The 22,010-nt window shown below is 43.0% G+C and overlaps 1 protein-coding gene across 6 annotated transcripts in view; it reads left to right on the plus strand.

Moving 5' to 3' along the window:
* Positions 1-22,010, plus strand: part of ENOX1 (ecto-NOX disulfide-thiol exchanger 1) — an 855,443-nt gene that overhangs the window by 181,104 nt on the left and 652,329 nt on the right. For 2 of the 6 annotated variants that reach the window (XM_073614185.1, XM_073614182.1), the window contains exon 1: positions 16,931-17,097. The exons of the other annotated variants lie outside the window; for them this stretch is intronic. The gene's annotated coding sequence lies outside the window, so the exon portion shown is untranslated. Of the gene's footprint in view, positions 1-16,930; positions 17,098-22,010 lie in introns of those variants that run through there. 6 annotated transcript variants of the gene reach the window in all.

Genomic DNA, 22,010 nt, shown 5'->3' on the forward strand with positions numbered 1-22,010 from the left:
AGATCAAAAATGTTTACCTTTTTATACAAATTTTCTATTGTTTTTCTATTCATGTATGGCCAGCTTTAAGATGGTACAGTATGTGATTGAACAGTTAAACAGTTAAAGAGCAGCTGAATAATGGAGGTGCAGCAGCCCGCTGATAAAGTCATCACTGCTCTACGTTCCTAACGTACGCTCCTACGTTCGCTAACACCATAATGCTGAAATAAAGTTTTGGTTGACCTGCTGACCCTTCCTCTCCAGAGTGCTGATATCGGGTGACAGATGAAGGTAAAAATTAATGTTTTGGTGAGACCGAGTTCACCTCCTTCAGGGTCACACTGGGGAAGGTGAGATCTCACTGTAAGATTTTACAATAAAAGTAGCAATTTCTTTATTTTGTTCTCATAGAAATATCCTTTGAGTATCTCCTCTCTATTGTTCTACATTTTTGTTGAATTGAGAATGCCTCCTGGTTCTTTGCCTATAATACTATAGATATGGTTAATTGCCTATATTCACCCATGTGCCAGCACTCTACATTTAGAGAAAAAAAGTATATTTTAGGCACAAAAAAAAAAAAAAACAAGTTCAAATTAAACTAAAATTATACATTTTCTCATGGTAAGTTGCACTTTGCAAAAGTTCTCACTTTCATTACACTATTTCTGTGTAGCAGTTGTATACTTGAGAAACCAGCAGGTATGTGTTTGCCGCTTCAACTCACTCCCATCTGCTAGCACCTTATGTGCAGAAAAGAAGAGCATAAGGTTTAAATGTATGACTCCTTACATAATCTGTAATGCTAGGACACACAAAAGGTACTTGTTAGATCCTGTACCTGTAGGAACCTCATTCGATATTAGTCAGTCTGATCCAATGGTTACCAGATAATGCTGATCACCCATCAGACGATGCTTTTCTGTATAAAAGCTCTGAGGGGCTTCCAAAACAGTCAATGCATTGCTAACCTGCCAATACACACACCTTTTTTTTGTCTTTATAGACTTACATTTCAAACCATGTCATATAGGCAGTCTACCAACCCTATGTACAGTATCTCACAAAAGTGAGTACACCCCTCACATTTTTGTAAATATTTTATTCTATCTTTTCATATGACAACGCTGAAGAAATGACACTTTGCTACAATGTAAAGTAGTAAGGGAACAGCTTGTATAACAGTGTAATTTTGCTGTCCCCTCAAAATAACTCAACACTCAGCCATTAATGTCTAAACTGCTGACAATAAAAGTGAGTACACCCCTAAGTGAAAATGTCAATATTTTGTGTGGCCACCATTATTTTCCAGCACTGCCTTAACCCTCTTGGGCATGGAGTTCACCAGAGCTTCACAGGTTGCCACTGGAGTCCTCTTCCACTCCTCCATGACGACATCACGGAGCTGGTGGATGTTATAGACTTTGCGCTACTCCACCTTCCGTTTGAGGATGACCCACAGATGCTCAATAGGGTTTAGATCTGGAGACATGCTTGGCCAGTCCATTATCTTTACCCTCAGCTTCTTTAGCAAGGCAGAGGTCATCTTGGAGGTGTGTTTGGGGTTGTTATCATGTTGGAATACTGCCCTGTGGCCCAGTCTCCGAAGGGAGGGGATCATGTTCTGCTTTAGTATGTCACAGTACATGTTGACATTCATGGTTCCCTCAATGAACTGTAGCTCCTCAGTGCCAGCAGCACTTATGCAGCCCCAGACCATGACACTCCCACCACCATGCTTGTCTGTAGGCAAGACACTTGACACGGCCAAAACATGTCAGAGTATGGCTTGTGAAGTGGTGCAAGGCTATGGCCACCTCTCACACATTTAACAACACAGACTGTATAGGGGAGTGTGACGATTTTTCAAAGATAATTATTGCTAGCGGCTATAGCTGCTGTCAATCACATGAGAAATTTGACATGCTGGTTGTAGCCAAGTTGATCACTCAATCAACTTGGGTACATTCAGCCTGCACATACAAGGTTCGAATCTCAGCCGGTCCCTGCTGAACCGGCCAAGATTCAGGCTGGCTATGGCTGGCTTTACTGTAACTAAATCTACTAGTACATCTAACACTACCTTTCCCCCAGACTGACAATGCTGATGTCCAAAGGTGCCCCTGTGCCTCTTTATCTAGAGTGGGGGCACAATAATACAGGAGGTATGTTATTGGCCAGATCACCAGGAGAAAACGGGGGGGCTGGAAAAATGAAACTAATGTAACATTTAAAGAATTGGTAAGCTGCAATATTGTACATTTTTGGTTTTGGGTTTAATACCACGTAAAACAATTTACAGGTAACTAATATTGCATACTTTGCATTCTCTGTTAAAAAAAAAAACACAACACAGAGTTATATCTGTTTAATATCCCTTTATGTAGCACCTCTGGTGTCCCCTATCTATATATTACATGGGAGGAGCAGCTGTACGTTGGATAAGGGTTTTACCATTGATTTTTTGATCTGGGGGAGTGTTTGCTTAGTGGAAGGAGTTAATCTAAAGCAGGGATGAATTTTAGTATTGCTATGTATCGTAGAACTCCACAGAGCGCAGATTCAGCATTCAGATGAATGCTCTTCTGAACTCATTTGACCTACCAGAATTGTTTTTGAATGAGTAGGAACATGGATAACATGGGCATATCATCCACATTCTATGAATACAGGATTCTGGTGAGATCTCTGTATTTGTTCATATAACTTGCAGACCAACAAGTTTGTACTTGTGTTCAGTTTAATTCAAGGGATGCTAACGCAGGATTGCTAATCACAGTGCTGCCATGCCATCTAAGTGGAAAGCTCTAATGAAATGTCTCTGCTTAACTGCATAATCTCTTCTTCTCTAAGGCTCCACTGGCGCACTTCGCTCCTCCCCCTTGACCAGTGCCCCCAATAGCTAGCCACTTGCTGTGGGGGCACCCGTGCATTCTCGCTTCTGAGCCTCACTCTATGCACTAAGACGCATAGAACCGTGGCTCAGCCCTGCCCGGTGCTCTCTCCTCGTTGCCTCACTGGCTGTGAGTGTCTCATCCAATGAGGAGCGGGAGACCTGGAACAGCCAAGTCTCCCATGCACACTGCTGGATTGAAAGGGGGCTTAGGTGAGTTTTAGGGGGCTGTATACATAGAATGCGTGACGGTAAAAAATCTTCAGCCTTTACAAACACTTTAAGGATCGACTTCTGTCGAATGGAAGTGTTGGAAAACGTGCATTTGACCAACGACTGCAGCCAGTAAGCTGCAGCACTGACCATTGTATTCTGACAAAGGAGGAGTCCCTGCTGTCAGAATACAATAGCACAGTGGTGAGGAATCCTCCATCCACCTGGCTTGTGTGGATAAATCCATTCATTATTTTTATTTTTTTTTGCTAAGTCCACTGGCTGATCAAAAAAAAAAAAAGACCCAACTATGCTCAGCCTTAGATCACCTGTATGGTTGCTGGACAGGAAATCAGGAGAATTCTCCCTGGGAGCAACACCAACAAAAACAAAAGCCCGAAAGAGGTTCAAACCTTCCCCCACTCTACCTAAGACCAAAAGAAAAAAATGGCTGGCGTTGGGCTTGAATACAAATGCCTAAACATGGATATGCTGTCATAGACTGAGCTGTGAGTTGTATCACCATTAAAACATTTTCTCTTAGCACATCCAAAATATGCTTTAGGAAGTATTACCCCGAGGATACTTTGATTTTCTAAATCAGTTTACGTAAGTGCTTGTAAAGAATCAGAAATTTGATCAGAAACGATTTTTCTGTCTGAAATTCAACCTCTTCGCTAATGGAAAGAATGTATAGATTTCCCCATTTCAAGCAAAAAGGTTGAGTTTATGCAGTAGCACTTCTTCATGACAACATGGCTTGGATTCTAAGACAACAATAATTATATTTATATGACTACGGCAGCAGGTCTGGTGCAGTGATGTCAAGTTGTAGAATGCTCTGTTAAGCATGGAATAAAGATAATTCCAGGAAGTGGTATTTCACACCAGGAGCTGGAAGTGTTTGGAACAGCTTAGCGGAATCAATTGTTACACTTGTGATTGCATTTGAATTGTGGTTGACTGATTCCTTCTCCTTTTTGTAATAAAACAACAAAAATACATTGCATTTAAGGAGCCAGCTAAAAATTAAGGAAAAAATCTGCATGTAAATATTTTCATGCATGTTTATGGCTTGGTGTCCAACATACTTTGACAAGGTAGGAAAATGAATTGCATAATAAGACTAAGCTGAAAGTATTGGACTTCCTGGCTGTGCTCTGAGCTGCCATGTTTAATGATCTGCATCTCTCTGTGGGCTGGCTGTCACTTCTTGTGATGTCATTTATGTGCCTTTAGGAGAAGGCCACAAATGGCTCTTAAAAACAAATCCTAACATAAGTAGACCCAGAATAAGCAACTATAGTTCTTCTGCGATTAACGATAGGGTGCCTTTTAATGTTTTCATAATGATCTCCCTTTTCTATTACACTAATTCTATGACCAATCCACTACAATAAAAAAAGGTTTTACAAATTTGTATCTCATAGGAGTTTAAGTTATTTCATCTCAGTGGAATTCTTAGACAAATACTTCATAGTCTTTCTTAGAAATTTTGGACTGTAATTGAATACCAGGTTTCTATCCAAATACTGTATCTTTAGCAGTTTCCACAATGATTGTCTAACACTTTTTTTCATGTGTATATTAAGATATAGGTACTAATATTCTGATAGTTATAGTAGAATAGTTTATATTGGTGTCTGTTTTTAATACATTCCTTTTTTTTATATTGTTTTTTTTATATATTTATTAAGGTTTTAAGAATTAGAAAAGCACTCATCACTCCTGCTGTGACTAAACTTGCGTACTCTGTTAAACACAAATTGATAGATGTGGTTGGAGAATTGGATGATGACGACTGGGGGGAGGCACTGGAGACCTGTACGCTGGTGTCTCTCAAAGTATCCGACAGGCTTACTCAAGTATACATCACTCATAGCACGTACCTGACCCCACAACATGTGGCCAAATTATGCCAACTTGCAGTGCCATGTGCCCCAAGTGTTTAATCTCTGCTGGCACCTTTGACCACCTCCTCTGGCAATGTCCCCGTATTCGAGTATACTGGTCACAGGTTGTCCAGTTCCTTCATAACCAGATGGGCTCACCAATATCACTAGATCCCAAGCAATGTCTTCTGGGCCTTTTCCCAGATACGGACATAGATAAACGCACACTCAAATTCCTCCATGAAACGGTATTTGCAGCTAGGAAAATCATAGCCCAGAATTGGATTCAGGCCGCTACCCCCACGCTAGCTGCCTGGCTTGCAGAGATCAATAAAACTTTACCCTACAAAAGGATTATTAACACTCATGGAGGATGTCCGGGCAAGTATGATAAAATTTGGGACAGATGGTTACAATCTCCATTGACCTGTACATCTTAGTGTATACAGTATCTCATATCGTCGTCATGTACGATTACCCTTGGTTATAGCAATAATCGACACCAGTGGTTTTCTTTTTGTTTTTTCTTTCTTGTGTTCGTTTATTGGGCTGTAGTATTCTTTTATACCCTGCAATGTACACTTGTTTTATAAATTACTTGCATAAAACTCAATAAACCCTTGTTTTCCAAAAAAAAAAAAAAAAATTAGAAAAGCACAATATAGTAAAATAAAGATTAAGCAGCAGTAAAAAAAAAAAAAAAAAGAGTATGTGTATGCTGACCAGGTGGGTTATAGCAGTATTTCCTCCAGTCCTCAAGGCGCCCCAACAGGCCATGTTTTTAGGCTTTCCATTATTTTGCACAGGTGATTTGGTCAGTTTCACTGCTTCAGTAATTACCACAGCCGTTTTCATCTGAGGGAAATCCTGAAAACATGACCTGTTGGGGCTGAAGTTGAGAAACCCTGCGTTATAGTGCTACATGTGTAACAAGGTAGAATACAGCACAACGCTTTCGACAAAATCACAGTAATACTTTTTCTTGCATGGAACGGGGAGAGAAAACTAGTATAAATGTTTGATAATTCTCGTCAAAAGAAAGTTGTGAGTCATAACATTTGTAAACTCATATGTACACATATCTTGAGACTAGAACCTGACATCTAAAGTGATATCAAATAAGGGGGGAAGGGGGGTGGAAGAAAGAGGGGTATGTGGTTGGCCCTCCCTAGAAGTCCAGGCCCATTAGGTGAGAAGATTTGGCAGCTTGTTTAACAATTAAACAGATAAAATATTGAAAGTCGGATGAGCAGGGACTTTCAATTTTACCCAGGGAGTTGCTTAAGTTTGCCTTGGGGTACCACTCCGTATATTGGGAAGACTGCATTAAAGACTGAGTTTCTACAGGGGTGAAAGTGTGTTTGATATAGGAAAAAGAACCATTTTATGGGGCCATAGATCTGTAGTTTGGTGTTGAGTTTTTCTTGGTAAAGAAGTATTGTGAGGTTCTTTTTAACTGCTGTAACTGTAGGTGGAGAGGAAGATGTCCACACTTTTAGTATGTTCTTGTGGGCTGCTAAGAGGCAGAAGTGTGTCCATTGGGAAACAAAAATATATCGTTCACCAGGACGTGTGCAGCCAGGAGCGTTCTAGCTAAACAATAGTAAGAGAGGTGTCCTGGGAAGCAGCTGCCCGGTTATGCCATAGATAAACATGATAACTTGGTCCCAGAAGGTTGATATTGGAGAGCATAGCCAGAAGCGGTGAAACAGCGAGGGTTTAGAGGTCTCGCATTGCAGATTTATTATTGTTTTGAAGGAAAAGAAAGTTTGTATTTTCCTAACCCAAATTTGGCAGCATCAGCATGCATCAGTTAACTTGACAATAATTCTAACAATTTATGAGGCTCTGAAGAAAAAATAATTATATATTAGTGAATGTAGGTAAATCTTCCTGCTGCATGCGTTTTTATATCACTGGGGCCTGTTACTCAGGAGAATTCCGATGAGGATTATCGGGACCCCATTAGTAAAGATAAGAATGAGGATTAGGCCTTTTCTGTTGCACATTAACCACTTCAGCTCTGGAAGGTTTACCCCCTTCACGACCAGGCCATTTTTCGCGATACGGCACTGCATTACTTTAACTGACAGTTGCGCGGGCGTGCGGCACTGTACCCAAAAAGAAATTATGTCCTTTTTCCCCCACAAATAGAGCTTTCTTTTGGTGGTATTCGATCACCTCTGCGGTTTTTATATACAAAAAAAGGCTGACAATTTTGAAAGAAACAATATTTTGTAATTTCTGCTGTAAAACCTATCCAATAAAGTGTACAAAATCTAATTTCTTCATCAGTTTAGGCCAATATGTAGTCTGCTACATATTTTTGGTAAAAAAAAAAAAATTCCCAATACGTGTATATTGATTGGTTTGCGCAAAAGTTACAGCGTCTACATACTATGGTGTGTTTTTTTTAATATGTGTATATTTGTGTGATATATTAAAATATATATATTTTTTTTGTGCTAGCGATCAATGACTTCTAGCAGGACTGCGATATTGCGGCGGACAAATTGGACACCTAACTGACACTTTTGATACTTTGAGGACCAGTGACCCTCAGTACTAATATGCACTGTTGCAGTACTAATGACACTGGCAGGGAAGAGGTGAACATCAGGGGTGATCAAAGGGTTAAATGTGTTCCCTAGGAATGATTGCTAACTGGGGGGAATGGAAAGATCCATGTTCCTTAGCAGGAACACAGGATCAGCACATTCCCCTCTCACAGATTGGCAATCTGCCTTGTTTACATAGGCAGACCGCCGTTCTGCCTTTCTCCTGAACGATCGGTGGGTCCTGGCGGATATTGCATCCACCGGACCCGCTGATTGGCGCCCGGTATGTCCAATCACAGCGGGAGTGGGTCACTGGTGGGATGCGCGTGCCCCAGGCCCGGAACTTCCAGATTGCGTACCAGCAGTGTTAATTTCGTCGACTAAAACCACTAAAACATTTTAGTCGACTAAATGAATACTATTTTAGTCTACTAAAATACGACTAAAACTAAAACAATTGAGATGACTAAAATACGACTAAAACTAAAATGGCATTTTAGTCAAAACACTAAAATGCCATTTTAGTCCAAAGACTAAAACTAAATTGAAATTCGACTTCAAAATTAACACTGGTCTGTAGTGCATGTTCATACCCCATAAATAATATTAGATTTTTCACACCAGCAGTATATAATGAGTTTGGAAATTGTAGAGAAAGGTTTAACTAATGCATTACAATTTAATTACACCCATTAGATTTTAGACGACTAAAATGAGTTTTAGTCGACTAAAATGTACTGGAGATTTAGTCGACTAAATACCACTAAAACGATTGCAGAAGACTAAAATGGGACTAAAACTAAAATGCCATTTTAGTCCTAAGACTATGGCTAAAACTAATTTGAAATTTGCTGCCAAAATTAACACTGCGTACCAGGTACGTGGTCTGGTGCAGAGCAGCCGCAGTAAATCTACGGTGGGCTGTCGCTAAGTAGTTTAAAGGCGCTGGTTTCTTCTTTAGTTCAAGTGTTTTGCAAAACCCTAAAACTAGAGGATTTCCCTGCCTGATCCTCCAAATAAACTGTTTACTTTTGCCTCTCACAAAGGCAAGGACCCAACATTGTTCCATTCCGTTCTTTTCTTGACAACTTTATTTATAGGGAATGCAAGGATCCTGACAAAGCTTTTGTGTTGCCTATGTGCTTTTCAATCTGCTATCCATTTGAGAAAGAATCTTCTAAGAAATGGGCTATTCCCATAATCGGATCCCTGTATTCACAATTGAACAATGCAACTGTTACACCAATGGAGGCAGCCTCTGTGGGGCAGGACAGTGGCTAAGTGGTTGGCACTTCCACCTAGCAGCACTAGGGTCGCCGGTTAAATTCCCAACCATGACACTACCTACCTAGAGTTTGCATGTTCTCCCTGTGCCTGTGTGGGTTTCCACCGGGTACAACGGTTTCCTCCCACACTCCAGAGACATGCTGGTAGGTTAATTGGATCCTGTCTAAATTGGCCCTAGTATATGTATGAATGAGTGTTTGGGACCTTTAGATTGTAAGCTCCTTGAGGGTATAGACTGATGTATATGTACAATATATATGTAAAGTGCTATATAAGTACTTGTAATAATATTTCAAAGACCAGATTGTAGGATGGAGTCAACTGTACATTCCTTGTATGCTGTCACAAGATGCCTGTTATTGCGTCTACTCTGGTGTCTCAGACTATTACCGAGTGGGCTAAGACCTACTTAGGGAACAAGTTCCTCCCAGTCTAGAGACCCTAATGGATCAAATTAGGTTCCCAAACTCTTATGCTGTGCTTTGCTGGAATATTGTTTGTTTCCTGTGTGATGGTGTCTCCAGTGATTCTACACAGGAACTTGTAGCTAAAGTGTTAGTCAGATCAAACTTTAAAAAAAGCCTTAACTGATCTTCCCTTTGTGGTTGGCCATTGTTCACTCACTATTGGACAATATACTTAAAAACCCTTCCTTGGGCAAGAGCGTGTTTCTTCCCCATCCCACAAATCTTGTGAGAATAAATGTAAATCTGGACCTTCTTTCACAACTCAGATGTTCCTTTGATCCATAGTGCTTCAAGCATCTGAAATGTTTTACTTCCACAGAATTCAAATGACCCTAACAGAACAAGCCGTCTTGGTTTTCTAACAAGCCCACAACAGTATGAACATTTGCCCAACTTGCTGTAGTCAAGGTTGGAGGACAGCGAAGATCTTTGCCTACTATTGGGTCAATTGTGTTTCAGACATTTTGGGTTTGAGAAGTTGTCTCTTCAGGTTACTAGATCGAATTCCATTCTCTTCCACCAAATTGCTTCTTTGTGTCAATGCTCCAGAACTTACATTTGGTTATCAAGGGACTCTTTATTCAAGGAGTGATCATTCTGGATCCTCCTCTGGAAAGCTTTGCAGGCTTTAATTTTAACCTCTTTACTGTTCTTAAGTAGAGAGCATTCAGCCAAACCTGGACCCGAAAGCACTTGGCGCTTTTGGGAAGTCAGAAAATTTAGTATGAAGTTTATATGCTGGTGGTGGCTTCTCTACACCAGGAAGAATTCCTGGCATCAATCCAACATTCAGGATGCATTTTTGCATATCCCAATTTGTCAGAGCCACCAGTGCTTCCTCAGATTCCCTTGTGGGAAACACAATTTATTTGTGGTCCTTCCCCATCTTGCCTCTGCTTCTTGGCTGTTCACAAAGGTCTAGGCTGCTGTGTTTGCCCTTCTTTGTCTCAAAGGCGACCCCATTGTGCAATATCTAGGTGATCTTCTAATGGGGGATACATGCAGATGTGACTGGGGTCTTAATTAGGGACACATATCATTCACAAAAGTTCAAATCTGGCTTACTATGACCAAGTGCACATAACAGTCATTAGCATCACTAACTGAAGGGAAGATCGATGGACACAGTTGTTTGGTCCGCAGAATAACCTGCTTCTAAAATAAGGTTCTATCGATCTATCTATCAACGAGAGCTTTCTGTATGCTATTCAATGTCGATAGGGAGAAAAGTGTCAAACACCTTTAGTACCAAATTAAGAACCATATTTAAAGTTGAATACAGAAGATCATGTTAAGCAATTTAATATCTTTTTATTTTTTCCCTTCAAGATATGGCCTTTCTATGGCCAGGTGAATACTTGCTATTCGAGTTTAAAAATTAGAAATTTTGTTACATAAAATGAGGTATGTTTTTTTGGTACATGATTTTGTCAAAGTTAAAATTAAATGGTGTCCAGATATATCCCTGGTCTCTGTCTTGTTTCTTACCCATTTTATAACCCTATCACCTAAAGTGTATGTAAACCTCAACAATATTTTTTTCTCATTTGCTTCCTTTAGTAAAGTAAAGCCTAAATTTAGAAAAAAAGAAAAAAAAAAATCACTTGGAACATGATTTACTATGAATGTGTCCCTTGTGCTGTTGGCTGCTGGATCCTTTTGAAATCTTCATCCTCTGACCCCAAAGCCACCCCCAACCTGCCACCATAATCTTCCGGTGTGCCAGGGGATGACAGGCTAGCTGTGCAGTAGTAGTGGCAGTTAGATGGTCAAGACAAACCATTTAACACCGACAGGGGGGCTTATAGTGATCATCTTTTATAAATTTATATAAAACCTTTATTCCAAAAGGATAAAGTGTTAGCTGGAGTTAAGATTAGGTTAGATGCACACTAGGTCCCTCATTGGCTCTGGCATCTTCTCCCTGGCTTCTTCAAGGTGTCAGTTTTTGGCCATCTTGATTGGGCAGTGTGGAAGGGGTAATTGCTGCGCATGTGCAGGAGCTTGGTCTTCCTGTACATTCTTAGAGGAGAGTCAGCCTCACCATGAAAAATTTAAAGTCATCAGCTACAATTACTGCAGCTGCTGACTTTTAATATAAGTACACTTGCCTGTCCAGGGAGCCCGCGATGTCTGCACCCCAGCCGATCTTCGGATCAGCTGTCAGGTGCAGCCGCCGCCATTCCTGTTAAGGGGACCCGCCAGTGAAGCCTTTTGGCTTCACAGCCGGTTCCCTACTGCTCATGCGTGAAGAGCCGAACTTCCGAGAGACGGCGCCACTGCCCCGTCTCCCGGAAGTGGAGAACGACGGTACCTGTCAAAAACAGGTACCCATTCGTGCCCCCCGCCCCGAAAGGTGCCAAATGTGGCATCAGAGGGGGGTGGGGGGAGATGGATAAACGGATGTTCCGCTTTTGAGTGGAACTCCGCTTTAAATATACTGTGAGCATGCAGGTAGGTTTATTTTATTGCAGAAAAGACATTGCGTGTTTCTTCTGCAATAAAACAGCCTGCCACTAGCAATTAAAAAACAAACAAAAAAAAGACTTTAGTTTGTCTTTAATTTGTTAGTCACCCCCCTAAATCACCCCCTCTCCTCAGAAAGACAATGCTGCTGGCCAAAGGTTTCTCATTTCTCCTCCCATCCAGAGTAGAGACACCCTAAGACTAAAATGAATGCAGCCATCAAAAAAGAAAAAAAAAATCTCCAGGCAAAATTTTTACTTTCCCATGCAGTGTGGGCACAGCACACTGCATGGGTTAACTGCTCCTTTTGTCCAGGGACACAAGGAAATGCTATACTTACTGAGGATCGGCGGATTAGGTGAGTATATCTCTGCTCTGCAATCCCCTAGACCAGGGCTGTCTTTAATTTTGATTCGGCCCTGGGCAAACATTTTCTTGGGGCCCCCCTCCATTCTGAGACATACAAAAAATAGCAGGTAGACTCAAAATCAGTTTACTGCAGCAGATCACGCAGCGATTGCAATTGTTTGCCAGAGGTTACAGCCTATCATTACTGCTCAATGGCTGGTTTCTAGAGGTTACAACACATAATTTCTGCTTGCCGATTGTTTGCTAGAGGTTAATGTACATTATTAGCGCTTACTAATTGGTTGCTAGGGGTTACAGCACATCATTAGCACTTACTGATTGGTTGCTAGAGATTAAAGCAGATCACTACTGTTTGCTGATTAGTTGCTAGAGTTTCATGCACATCATTACCTCTCATTGAGCAGTGGAGCAATCCCAAATAATTGAGCAAGTAAAGGGGCACATTAATACGCATACTACAGGAGAGATTCAGAGACTGCGGACATACTGCAGGAGACACTCAGAGGCTGCGGACATACTGCAGGAGACAATCAGAGACTGCGGACATACTGCAGGAGACAATCAGAGACTGCGGACATACTGCAGGAGACAATCAGAGACTGCGGACATACTGCAGGAGACAATCAGAGACTGCGGACATACTGTAGGAGACACTCAGAGGCTGCGGACATACTGCAGGAGACAATCAGAGACTGCGGACATACTGCAGGAGACAATCAGAGACTGCGGACATACTGCAGGAGACAATCAGAGACTGCGGACATACTGCAGGAGACTACCAGAGACTGCGGACATACTGCAGGAGACAATCAGAGACTGCGGACATACTGCAGGAGACAATCAGAGACTGCGGACATACTGCAGGAGATTACCAGAGACTGTAGACATACTGCAGGAGACAATCAGAGACTGCGGACATACTGCAGGAGACAATCAGAGACTGCGGACATACTGCAGGAGACAATCAGAGACTGAGGACATACTGCAGGAGACAATCAGAGACTGCGGACATACTGCAGGAGATTACCAGAGACTGTAGACATACTGCAGGAGACAATCAGAGACTGCGGACATACTGCAGGAGACTACCAGAGACTGCGGACATACTGCAGGAGACAATCAGAGACTGCGGACATACTGCAGGAGACAATCCGAGACTGCGGACATACTGCAGGAGATTACCAGAGACTGTAGACATACTGCAGGAGACAATCAGAGACTGCAGATATACTGCAGGAGACACTCAGAGACTGCGGACATACTGCAGGAGACAATCAGAGACTGCGGACATACTGCAGGAGACAATCAGAGACTGCGGACATACTGCAGGAGACAATCAGAGACTGCGGACATACTGCAGGAGATTACCAGAGACTGTAGACATACTGCAGGAGACAATCAGAGACTGCGGACATACTGCAGGAGACAATCAGAGACTGCGGACATACTGCAGGAGACAATCAGAGACTGAGGACATACTGCAGGAGACAATCAGAGACTGCGGACATACTGCAGGAGATTACCAGAGACTGTAGACATACTGCAGGAGACAATCAGAGACTGCGGACATACTGCAGGAGACTACCAGAGACTGCGGACATACTGCAGGAGACAATCAGAGACTGCGGACATACTGCAGGAGACAATCCGAGACTGCGGACATACTGCAGGAGATTACCAGAGACTGTAGACATACTGCAGGAGACAATCAGAGACTGCAGACATACTGCAGGAGACAATCAGAGACTGCAGATATACTGCAGGAGACACTCAGAGACTGCGGACATACTGCAGGAGACAATCAGAGACTGCGGACATACTGCAGGAGACAATCAGAGACTGCGGACATACTGCAGGAGACAATCAGAGACTGCGGATATACTGCAGGAGACAATCAGAGACTGCAGACATTATACAGGGGATGGTCAGAGAACTTTCAGCAATGCACAGCTTTACAGTTGAATAACAGCTCAGGGTTTAAACAGGCAGGCATTCTGTGGGTGTAAGGACATACCTGGCCAGCCAAACTCACTACATACATTCAGGACTGTAGGTGGGGCTTCCACTGTCTGCTCTCACTAAAGCAGCTGGGAGTTCCACTGATGCTTTGTTGGGGGGCCCACATCACCCGTGAATTGTCGCCCCCCGATGACAGCTTTGCAGAGTGCACAGAGGACACGGGAGGATGTATTCCGCGCTAGCCAGGTGAGAGGGGCGGGCCCGGAGCTCCACTGACGCTCTGACTCAGCCCACATGCAGCCTGTGTACTGGGAATAGAGCGCCTGTAGTGAGAGCCAGTGATCGGAGTGGGAGTGTCATTGGAGCTCCCGGCCCCACCCCCGGACCTCTGTATTCACCAGCCAGTATAGAGGGGGCGGGGCCGGAAGCTCCACTGACACTCGCACTCCGATCACTGGCTCTCACTACAGGCGCTCTTTTCCGAGTACACAGGCTGCACGTGGGAGGGGTCAGAGCGTCAGTGGAGCTCCCGGCCCCGCCCCCTCTCAGCTGGCTAGCGAGGAATACATCCTCCCGTGTCCTCTGTGCGCTCTGCAAAGCTATGATCGGGGCCCCAATTCACAGCTAGCGCGGGCCCCCCAGCAAAGATTGGGCCCAGGGCAAGTGCCCCGTTTGCCCTGCGCTAAAGACGGCCCTGCCCTAGACAAAAACGAGTTAACGGTTAACCCATTTCCCACTGCATAATAAAATAAGAATTTTGCCTGGAGTTCTTCTTTAAGGATTGGTGAGCTGCAATATATATATTAACACCATTTTACGCATCTTTTGGTATGGAAGGTTTACAGGTGTTGCAGGTTTTATTATTATTTCCCACTTTAGAGTCGACAGCCTGGTGTCATCACACTTTAGAGGGATTTCCTCTCACTTCTTTCTGTTTGGTCAATGTGACAGGAAGTGAAGGAAAATCTCCCCAATGAAAAACTGATGGGGGTTAAAACCCTCCCTAACTTTATATACTATGAAAAAAAGTTTTGCCTTTAATTCTACTTGAATTTATGGTAGGACATGTCCTGGACCTGCTACTAATAAAGGGGTTGTGTTTTTTCACCTGAAAGCGGAATTCCACCCAAAATTGGAACTTCAGCTTTAAGGGAAGAGGTGACCCCCTACATGCCACATTTGGCATGTCATTTTTTTTGGGGGGGGGGGGGGGGTCCAGCTCCCACTTCCTCCTGGGACACGGCAGCGCCGGAAGTAAGTTCACCCCCCCCCTCCCTTTCAGCAATCACCTGGGACAGGTCACAAGTCCTAGATGATTGCCCGGCCGGTCACAGCACAGCTCACACATGCACAGTGCATGCCCGGCTTTGAAGCCACAGCTGGGCGCCCACAGTGACAATCCAGAGAGGAGGGGGGAGACGAGCGGGGCTTCGTTCCCCTGCATCGCTGTACCCTGGGACAGGTAAGGCTGGCCATACACTATACAATTTTCCTGTTCAACTTTCCTTTAGATTTACCAAAACCATATAATATGAGGTAAAACCTAAACCCTTTCAATGTGTATGCAATCAGGCAGACCCTTGCACTACATAGTTGAAGGTAAATCTAAAGAAAATTGAATAAGAAAATTGTATGGTGTATGGCCAGCTTAAGTGTCCGATTATTAAAAGTCAGCAGCTGCAGTATTTGTAGTTGCTGACTTTTTTTTTTTTTTTTTTTAGTCGGAGCTCCGCTTTACTGCAGCCTATGCATTAAGGTGAAAAAACTTCTGACACTGACCAGCCCCCCCCCCCCTGTTCGTTTCCACGGTGGAGATGCGCTCTTCCTCTCTGCCCCTTGTCTCGGCTCTTGATTGGATAGATTGGCTCCCGCTGCTGTCAGTCAAATCCAATGATGCGGGCGCCAGGCCGAGTCCCGCAGTCTGTGTCTATGGACGCAAAAGCCTGATTTGGGAGCGCGCCCGCACAGTAACCCCCAGGGAGAGCCCTTCTCCTAGGGGATTTATCGATGCGGGGGAGGAGCTGATAGTGCCGCCGGGGGCCCCTAGAAGAGGTGGATCGGGGCCACTCTGTGCAAAAACGAACTGCACAGTGGAGGTAAGTATGACATGTTTGTTATTTTAAAAAAAGAAACGAGGGTTAAATTACCTGGACGTTTAGGGGACATTCTAAGTCAAAGTAGCTGCATTTCAGTCATATTGGCGTACTTTTAATAGTTTATACTAAGGCCTCTTGCGCACTGCAGCTTTTATTTTTTTATTTATTTTTTTTTTACTGAGCTAAAATGCAACCCATTAATTGTAATGTGCCTATGCACACAGGCGTGTAAACAAGAGCTGTGCATTCTTCAGTAAAGAAGAAAAAAAAAAAAAAACGAAAAATCTGCATTTTTGGTCAGTAATTTACTCATGCGCGCAAATGTGCAGGATTGCACACAAAAAATGTGCAAATGCCTATTTACATATTGTGCAGAACAAAAAAGCGAGAACAAGTTTTCATGCGCAAATTTGAAAAAGTAGATGTTAAAACAGAAGTATCGTGTGCAAGAGGCTTAATAGGTATACTATTACTAGTTTATACTAATAGGTATATATTTTTTTAGTTTATACTAATAGGTACACTTTTTATAGATTATAGTAATAGAAGTATAAGGTGCATAAAGCATAGTGTTTGGATAGCACCTGTGAATACTATACATTGCCCCAGTCTGCTGATTTGGAAAGCCGGCGGCCATTTTTAAGTAGACCTCAGTGCGTGTATTGTAGCTGAATCTCAGGAAACATGTCTCCCCCTGCAGTGTCCTGAGCTCGTTGTGCGTTCGCCCTCTAGTGTTCGCAGGGCTGGTTGTACAGTTGCTGGAGCCGATGTCGCTTTCATTATCAGTCGGGCTTTCCGGGAATAGCTCGTACTAGGTGGACTGGGGGCCGGCCGGGACTACAACTCCCATGAACACCGCGTGCTGGATTTATTTTAGCCAATCACAGCGCACCCTGTTTCCTTGGCCGCATGAAGGTATGTAAATAAAATAAAGAGTTGTGTGTGTGTGAATGGGGGCTTGTGTGAGCAGGGTCCTGCTTAGTCCGGATGGGGGCAGTGTGTGCAGGAAGAGCACCTGTCATGTCTGCTCTGGGAAGTTAGTATAGGAAGTTCTATTGTATGGGGACAGGTAGAGAGGATGTGAGTGTCAGTGGAAGTGTCAGTCCATGCATGTCAATGATTATCACCTAGGAGATGTCAGTTATCACTCCATTATCATTCTGGGCTCTTCTATCATTTGTGTGCACTTTTGGTTTAAATTGGAAAAATAAAAGGGAAAGCCAAAACCTGGATGTGACAGAGGAGCGTCACCCTCACGCCAGGGAATTTTATTCTACATATGTCGGTCACCTGGGCTGCTTCTTTATGGGGGAAAGACACGCCAGCCCAGCCAATCCTGAGGATTTTCCTATCACACATACAGTACTGTCATTTTTAATCTCTCATAAATGGTAGGGATGAGCTCAGGTGTGTTGGGATCCTAGTGTGAACCCACCTCAGCTATCCCACCAGGGAACTGGCACCTGTACTGGCCAATCATCAGTGGCTGGGGCATCCCCCCCTTCCCCTGCAGCTGCACCTATACAAGGTGTGAACCTTGGCTACTTCTGATTGGCTCAGTACAGGTGACAGCTTCCTGGTGGGATTGCTCAGCTGGGTTCAGACTAGGACCCCCCAACACACCTGAGCTCATCCCTAATAATCCGGAGTGGGCTGGCTCTTCCTCATTTGAACAGCCCTGATGATGCCTCCTTCCATCGCACGCATGTGCAGATGTGCCACAGGTCTAGAATGGCACACTGGCTCTAAACAAGGTAATACTGCAACTCGGCTTCCTGGACGCTGTCATGTGAATACCCCAGGACATAGCTCCCAACTGTCTCTGATTTGGAGGGACTGTCCGTGATCTGGAGCAATGTCCCTCTCCCTCATTCCTCCTCATTTGTCCCTCATCCTGGTCTGATCTGTATAGATGTATATAAAATTCACTTTTTATCTATCAAAAAGTGTTTTCCAGTGCTAAACCCTTCATCTGATTTCTAAATTGCTGCATTTGTAAATTCCAAAAGCCGATATAAAGGAATAGTAGTGCTAAAAAAAACACTTGTGGGTTTAACCAATCTTGTTATTTTGTACAATTCTCTTTTAAGGGGGCGTGGCAAGGGGTGTGTTCTATGCCTGCATACTTTTGCTGATAGGTGTCCCTCATTCTCATCTCAAAAAGTTGGGAGGTATGCCCCAGGAGCCTGCAGGCAGCCAATCATATGTCACCCTCACCTAGGCAGGAAGTGGGGGCAACTAGAGAGAAAAAAAAAAACAGAAACTATTTGCAATTGGGAGGAGGTGCGGAGCAGATGAGAAGTTGATTTCGTGTGCAGAGGTCCACTTTAACCTTGGATAGAATGAGGAAGGCTAAAGGTCTCCATAGACTCAAATTCCAGCTGATTCCCGCAGAAATTTGAGCCCTTGTTGGCCCTACAGGCAACACCCTTTTCAACAAAAATGGAAAATTATATTAAATACTTACCATAATTTTCCATTCTTGGCACCAATCCATAGCAACATACTACCACATATATGGTGCCAGGAACGTCAATTTTTCTATCGGCTTTTGTCAGAGGAGCCATGTGGAAAAATGATTGGATGCATTCACTGTTCAGTTATTAAGACAATTGCAGGTGCCATAGCTGCCTGAATACAATAACTTGCAGTGAAAATGTGTCCATCTATGTGGTTATGGTGGATGAGGAAATCCAATTGATTTTCTCTCATTCAGCCCCAGTATGCCGGCCTTTAGATGCCTGGTCAGGTTTTTGTTGCTAGTCACCCATCGGAGAGATTTTCCCTTGCGTCATGTCTTGGTGAGGTTTACCGCACAGGACAATGTCCCGGGACTCTGCTGTTGGGAGAGCAAGTAAGGGTGCTGTCAAGAGGCTCACCACTAACCTAGACGCAGCCCAGACAGAATTTACAATATATACAAGGGTTCTTCAAAAAGTTTCTGCACTTTTTTAAACTCTATTAAAACTAGAAAAAGTGTGGAAACTTTTTGGAGACCCCCCCCCCCCATCCTTATGAGAATGAGCGTTTCATTACCCCTGCATCTTTATCCAAAAAACCTTCCAGCCTCTAAGCGCATGGTGTAGACCTAAACTTTCTGAGCACATTCAAACGGGCGATTTAGCTCATTCTCCATGCAGAGCCACTGGCAGATGCATGTGCATCCACCTTGGAGCTGTGTGTAGGCAGCCCGTAGAAGTGGATGTTACCCGCAGCGGCTCCACAGACCCATTTGCATGTCAAAGTTTGGCATGTGGACAGAAGCGGTTGTACAGATCCGAATTGGGAGCTTCTGCATGCTCCACTCTCCTATTCCATCCCTGCTCAGCTCATAAGGGAGGGCAGTTAACCCTGTTCAGGCTCTGCTCCTGTAGTGTAAGCACTGCACGTGCAGAGAGAGGGATGTGAGCTCTACAACAAGGTCACACCTGGCGTGGAATCGGTGGTAGTTTTCTATATGGAAAACTACCATGTTCCATTCCCTTTGTGAATCAGGTGCAGACCTGCATTTGTTTCTAGTTCACTCAAAAATAGAATCTGGTGCAGACAGACCTAAAACAGGTCTATCCGCTTTGGTAATGTGATGCATGCCACCTTATGGTGCAAGAAGCTTAGATAATTCCCCTGTAAGTGTCCACATGGCCTTTTAGGGCTCAGGCACATGGGGCATATAATGTAAAATACCGTTGTTTATGGGCACCCGGCGGCCACCGGTATTGCTGTCTGTAGAAATGAATTATAGGATACGTCTGGGGCCATTGTCCATAAGTGTACGCATGTCTACCCTCAGAGGTGTATATATCTGCATACAGCCTTTTCTTGTAGTTCATTTGTATAGGCTGCTGTATGCAAAACCCATGGCTCCCAGGATGCCAAAATAATCCATATTTTACACTAAATGCTCCAACATACCCATATGCATCAGCCCTTATTACCCTGCAACATACATTTCAGGTAGATAACGCATGAGAACATTTGGGAGTTGGGGATTTAGTGTTGTCACCTTATAGCAAGGATTGCCTGAACTAGAACCTTTAATGCAGGATCAACAGATATGGTATTTTAATGAATGCTGTAAAAAGATTTAAAATGATGTCTGAAATTAAATTACTATGTTGATAAATCTGAGATTTGTATGATTGTGTTTCTAGCTGCTTTAATTATGCTGAAGAGATTGTACTGCTGTCTTTGCTCTGCTGTTTGCTGACTTTGCTGAACAGGTATGTTCTGCAATAATTATTCTTATGGTGTTTTCACAAAGGTAGGACCAACCAGTGTTGGGGACTTGTTTGCTTTAAGCAGCAATTTAATGTCCATACAAGTCTAAAGGAATACAAAAGCCACTTGAAGCAGATCACAAGGAGGTCACCTGCACCTGTCAATGAATTCCGAATGATCTCACAACTAATGTCAAACGGATGTGTTTCCCAACAAGAAATGAAACCTTTACATGTTAGAGGCTTTTTTCAGCATGCTAGATATTTTCTGTACCGGGTCACAGCCACTGCCAAACATTGTAACCTTCTCTTTATGATTAATAAGAAAAAGAAAAAAAGCTGTGCTACACTCTTCTAAACTGTGCTACTATGCTGTGCAAAAACCACCAATACAAATAAATATATAGGGGTTGATGTACTAAAGGCAAATATACTGTGCACTTTGCAAAGTGCAGTTGCTCCAGAGCTTAGTAAATGAGCAGAAGCTTTGCTGACTTCTATCCTCCAATCATGTGCAAGCAAAATGATGTTTTTTTTTTTTTTTATTTTCTTTGCATGTGTTTGGGTATTCTTTGCAAATTACGCTTTACCTCATTTCAGGGTGGATAAAAATCAATGTTTTAAAAAAAAACAAAACAAAAAAAAACACACTTTTTATTTTTTTATTTTTAACCACTTAAGCCCCAGACCATTTGGCTGGCAAAAGACCAGAGCACTTTTTGCGATTCGGCACTGCGTTGCTTTAACTGGCAATTGCGCGGTCGTGCGAAGTAGCTCCCCCAAAAAAATTGACGTTTCTTTTGGTGGTATTTGATCACCTCTGCGTTTTTTATTTTTTGCGCTATAAACAAAAAAATAGCAACAATTTAAAAAAAAAACGCATTATTTTTTACTTTTTGCTATAATAAATATCCCTAAAAAATATATAAAAAAACATTTTTTTCTTCAGTTTAGGCCGATACGTATTCTTCTACATATTTTTGGTAAAAAAAAAATCGCAATAAACATTTGATTGGTTTTGGCAAAAGTTATAGCATCTTTTTTTACTAGTAATGGCGGCGATCAGTGATTTTTATTGTGACTGCGACATTATGGTGGACTGATCGGACACTTTTGGCGCTATTTTGGGACCATTCACATTTATACATCGATCAGTGCGATTAAAAATGCATTGATTACTGTGTAAATGTACTGGCAGTGAAAGGGTTAACCACTAGGGGGCACTGAAAGGGTTAAGTGTGTCCTAGGGAGTGATTCTAACTGGTGGGGAGGGGCTATGTGTGACACTACACTGATCACCACTTCCGATTACAGGGAGCTGTGATCAGTGTCCTGTCACTGGGCAGAACGGGGAAATGCTTGTTTACATTAGCATTTCCCCGTACTTCCTCTCCGCGGTTATATATGTCCGCGGGGATACTCACGATCACACTCATTTAGCGGCGCGCGCGTGCCGGCAAACAACTTCTTAAAGGACAGCGTACAGGTACGTTAGTATGCCTGTACGTGCCCTTCTGCCGACGTATATCGGCGTGAGCCAGTCGGCAAGCGGTTAAATCAGATTTTTTTTTTATTTAAATCAGATTTTTTTTTTTTCAAGATACATTTTTT

This window comes from Aquarana catesbeiana, linkage group LG02 (genome assembly GCF_042186555.1).
Source record: "Aquarana catesbeiana isolate 2022-GZ linkage group LG02, ASM4218655v1, whole genome shotgun sequence".
NCBI lineage: Eukaryota > Metazoa > Chordata > Amphibia > Anura > Ranidae > Aquarana > Aquarana catesbeiana.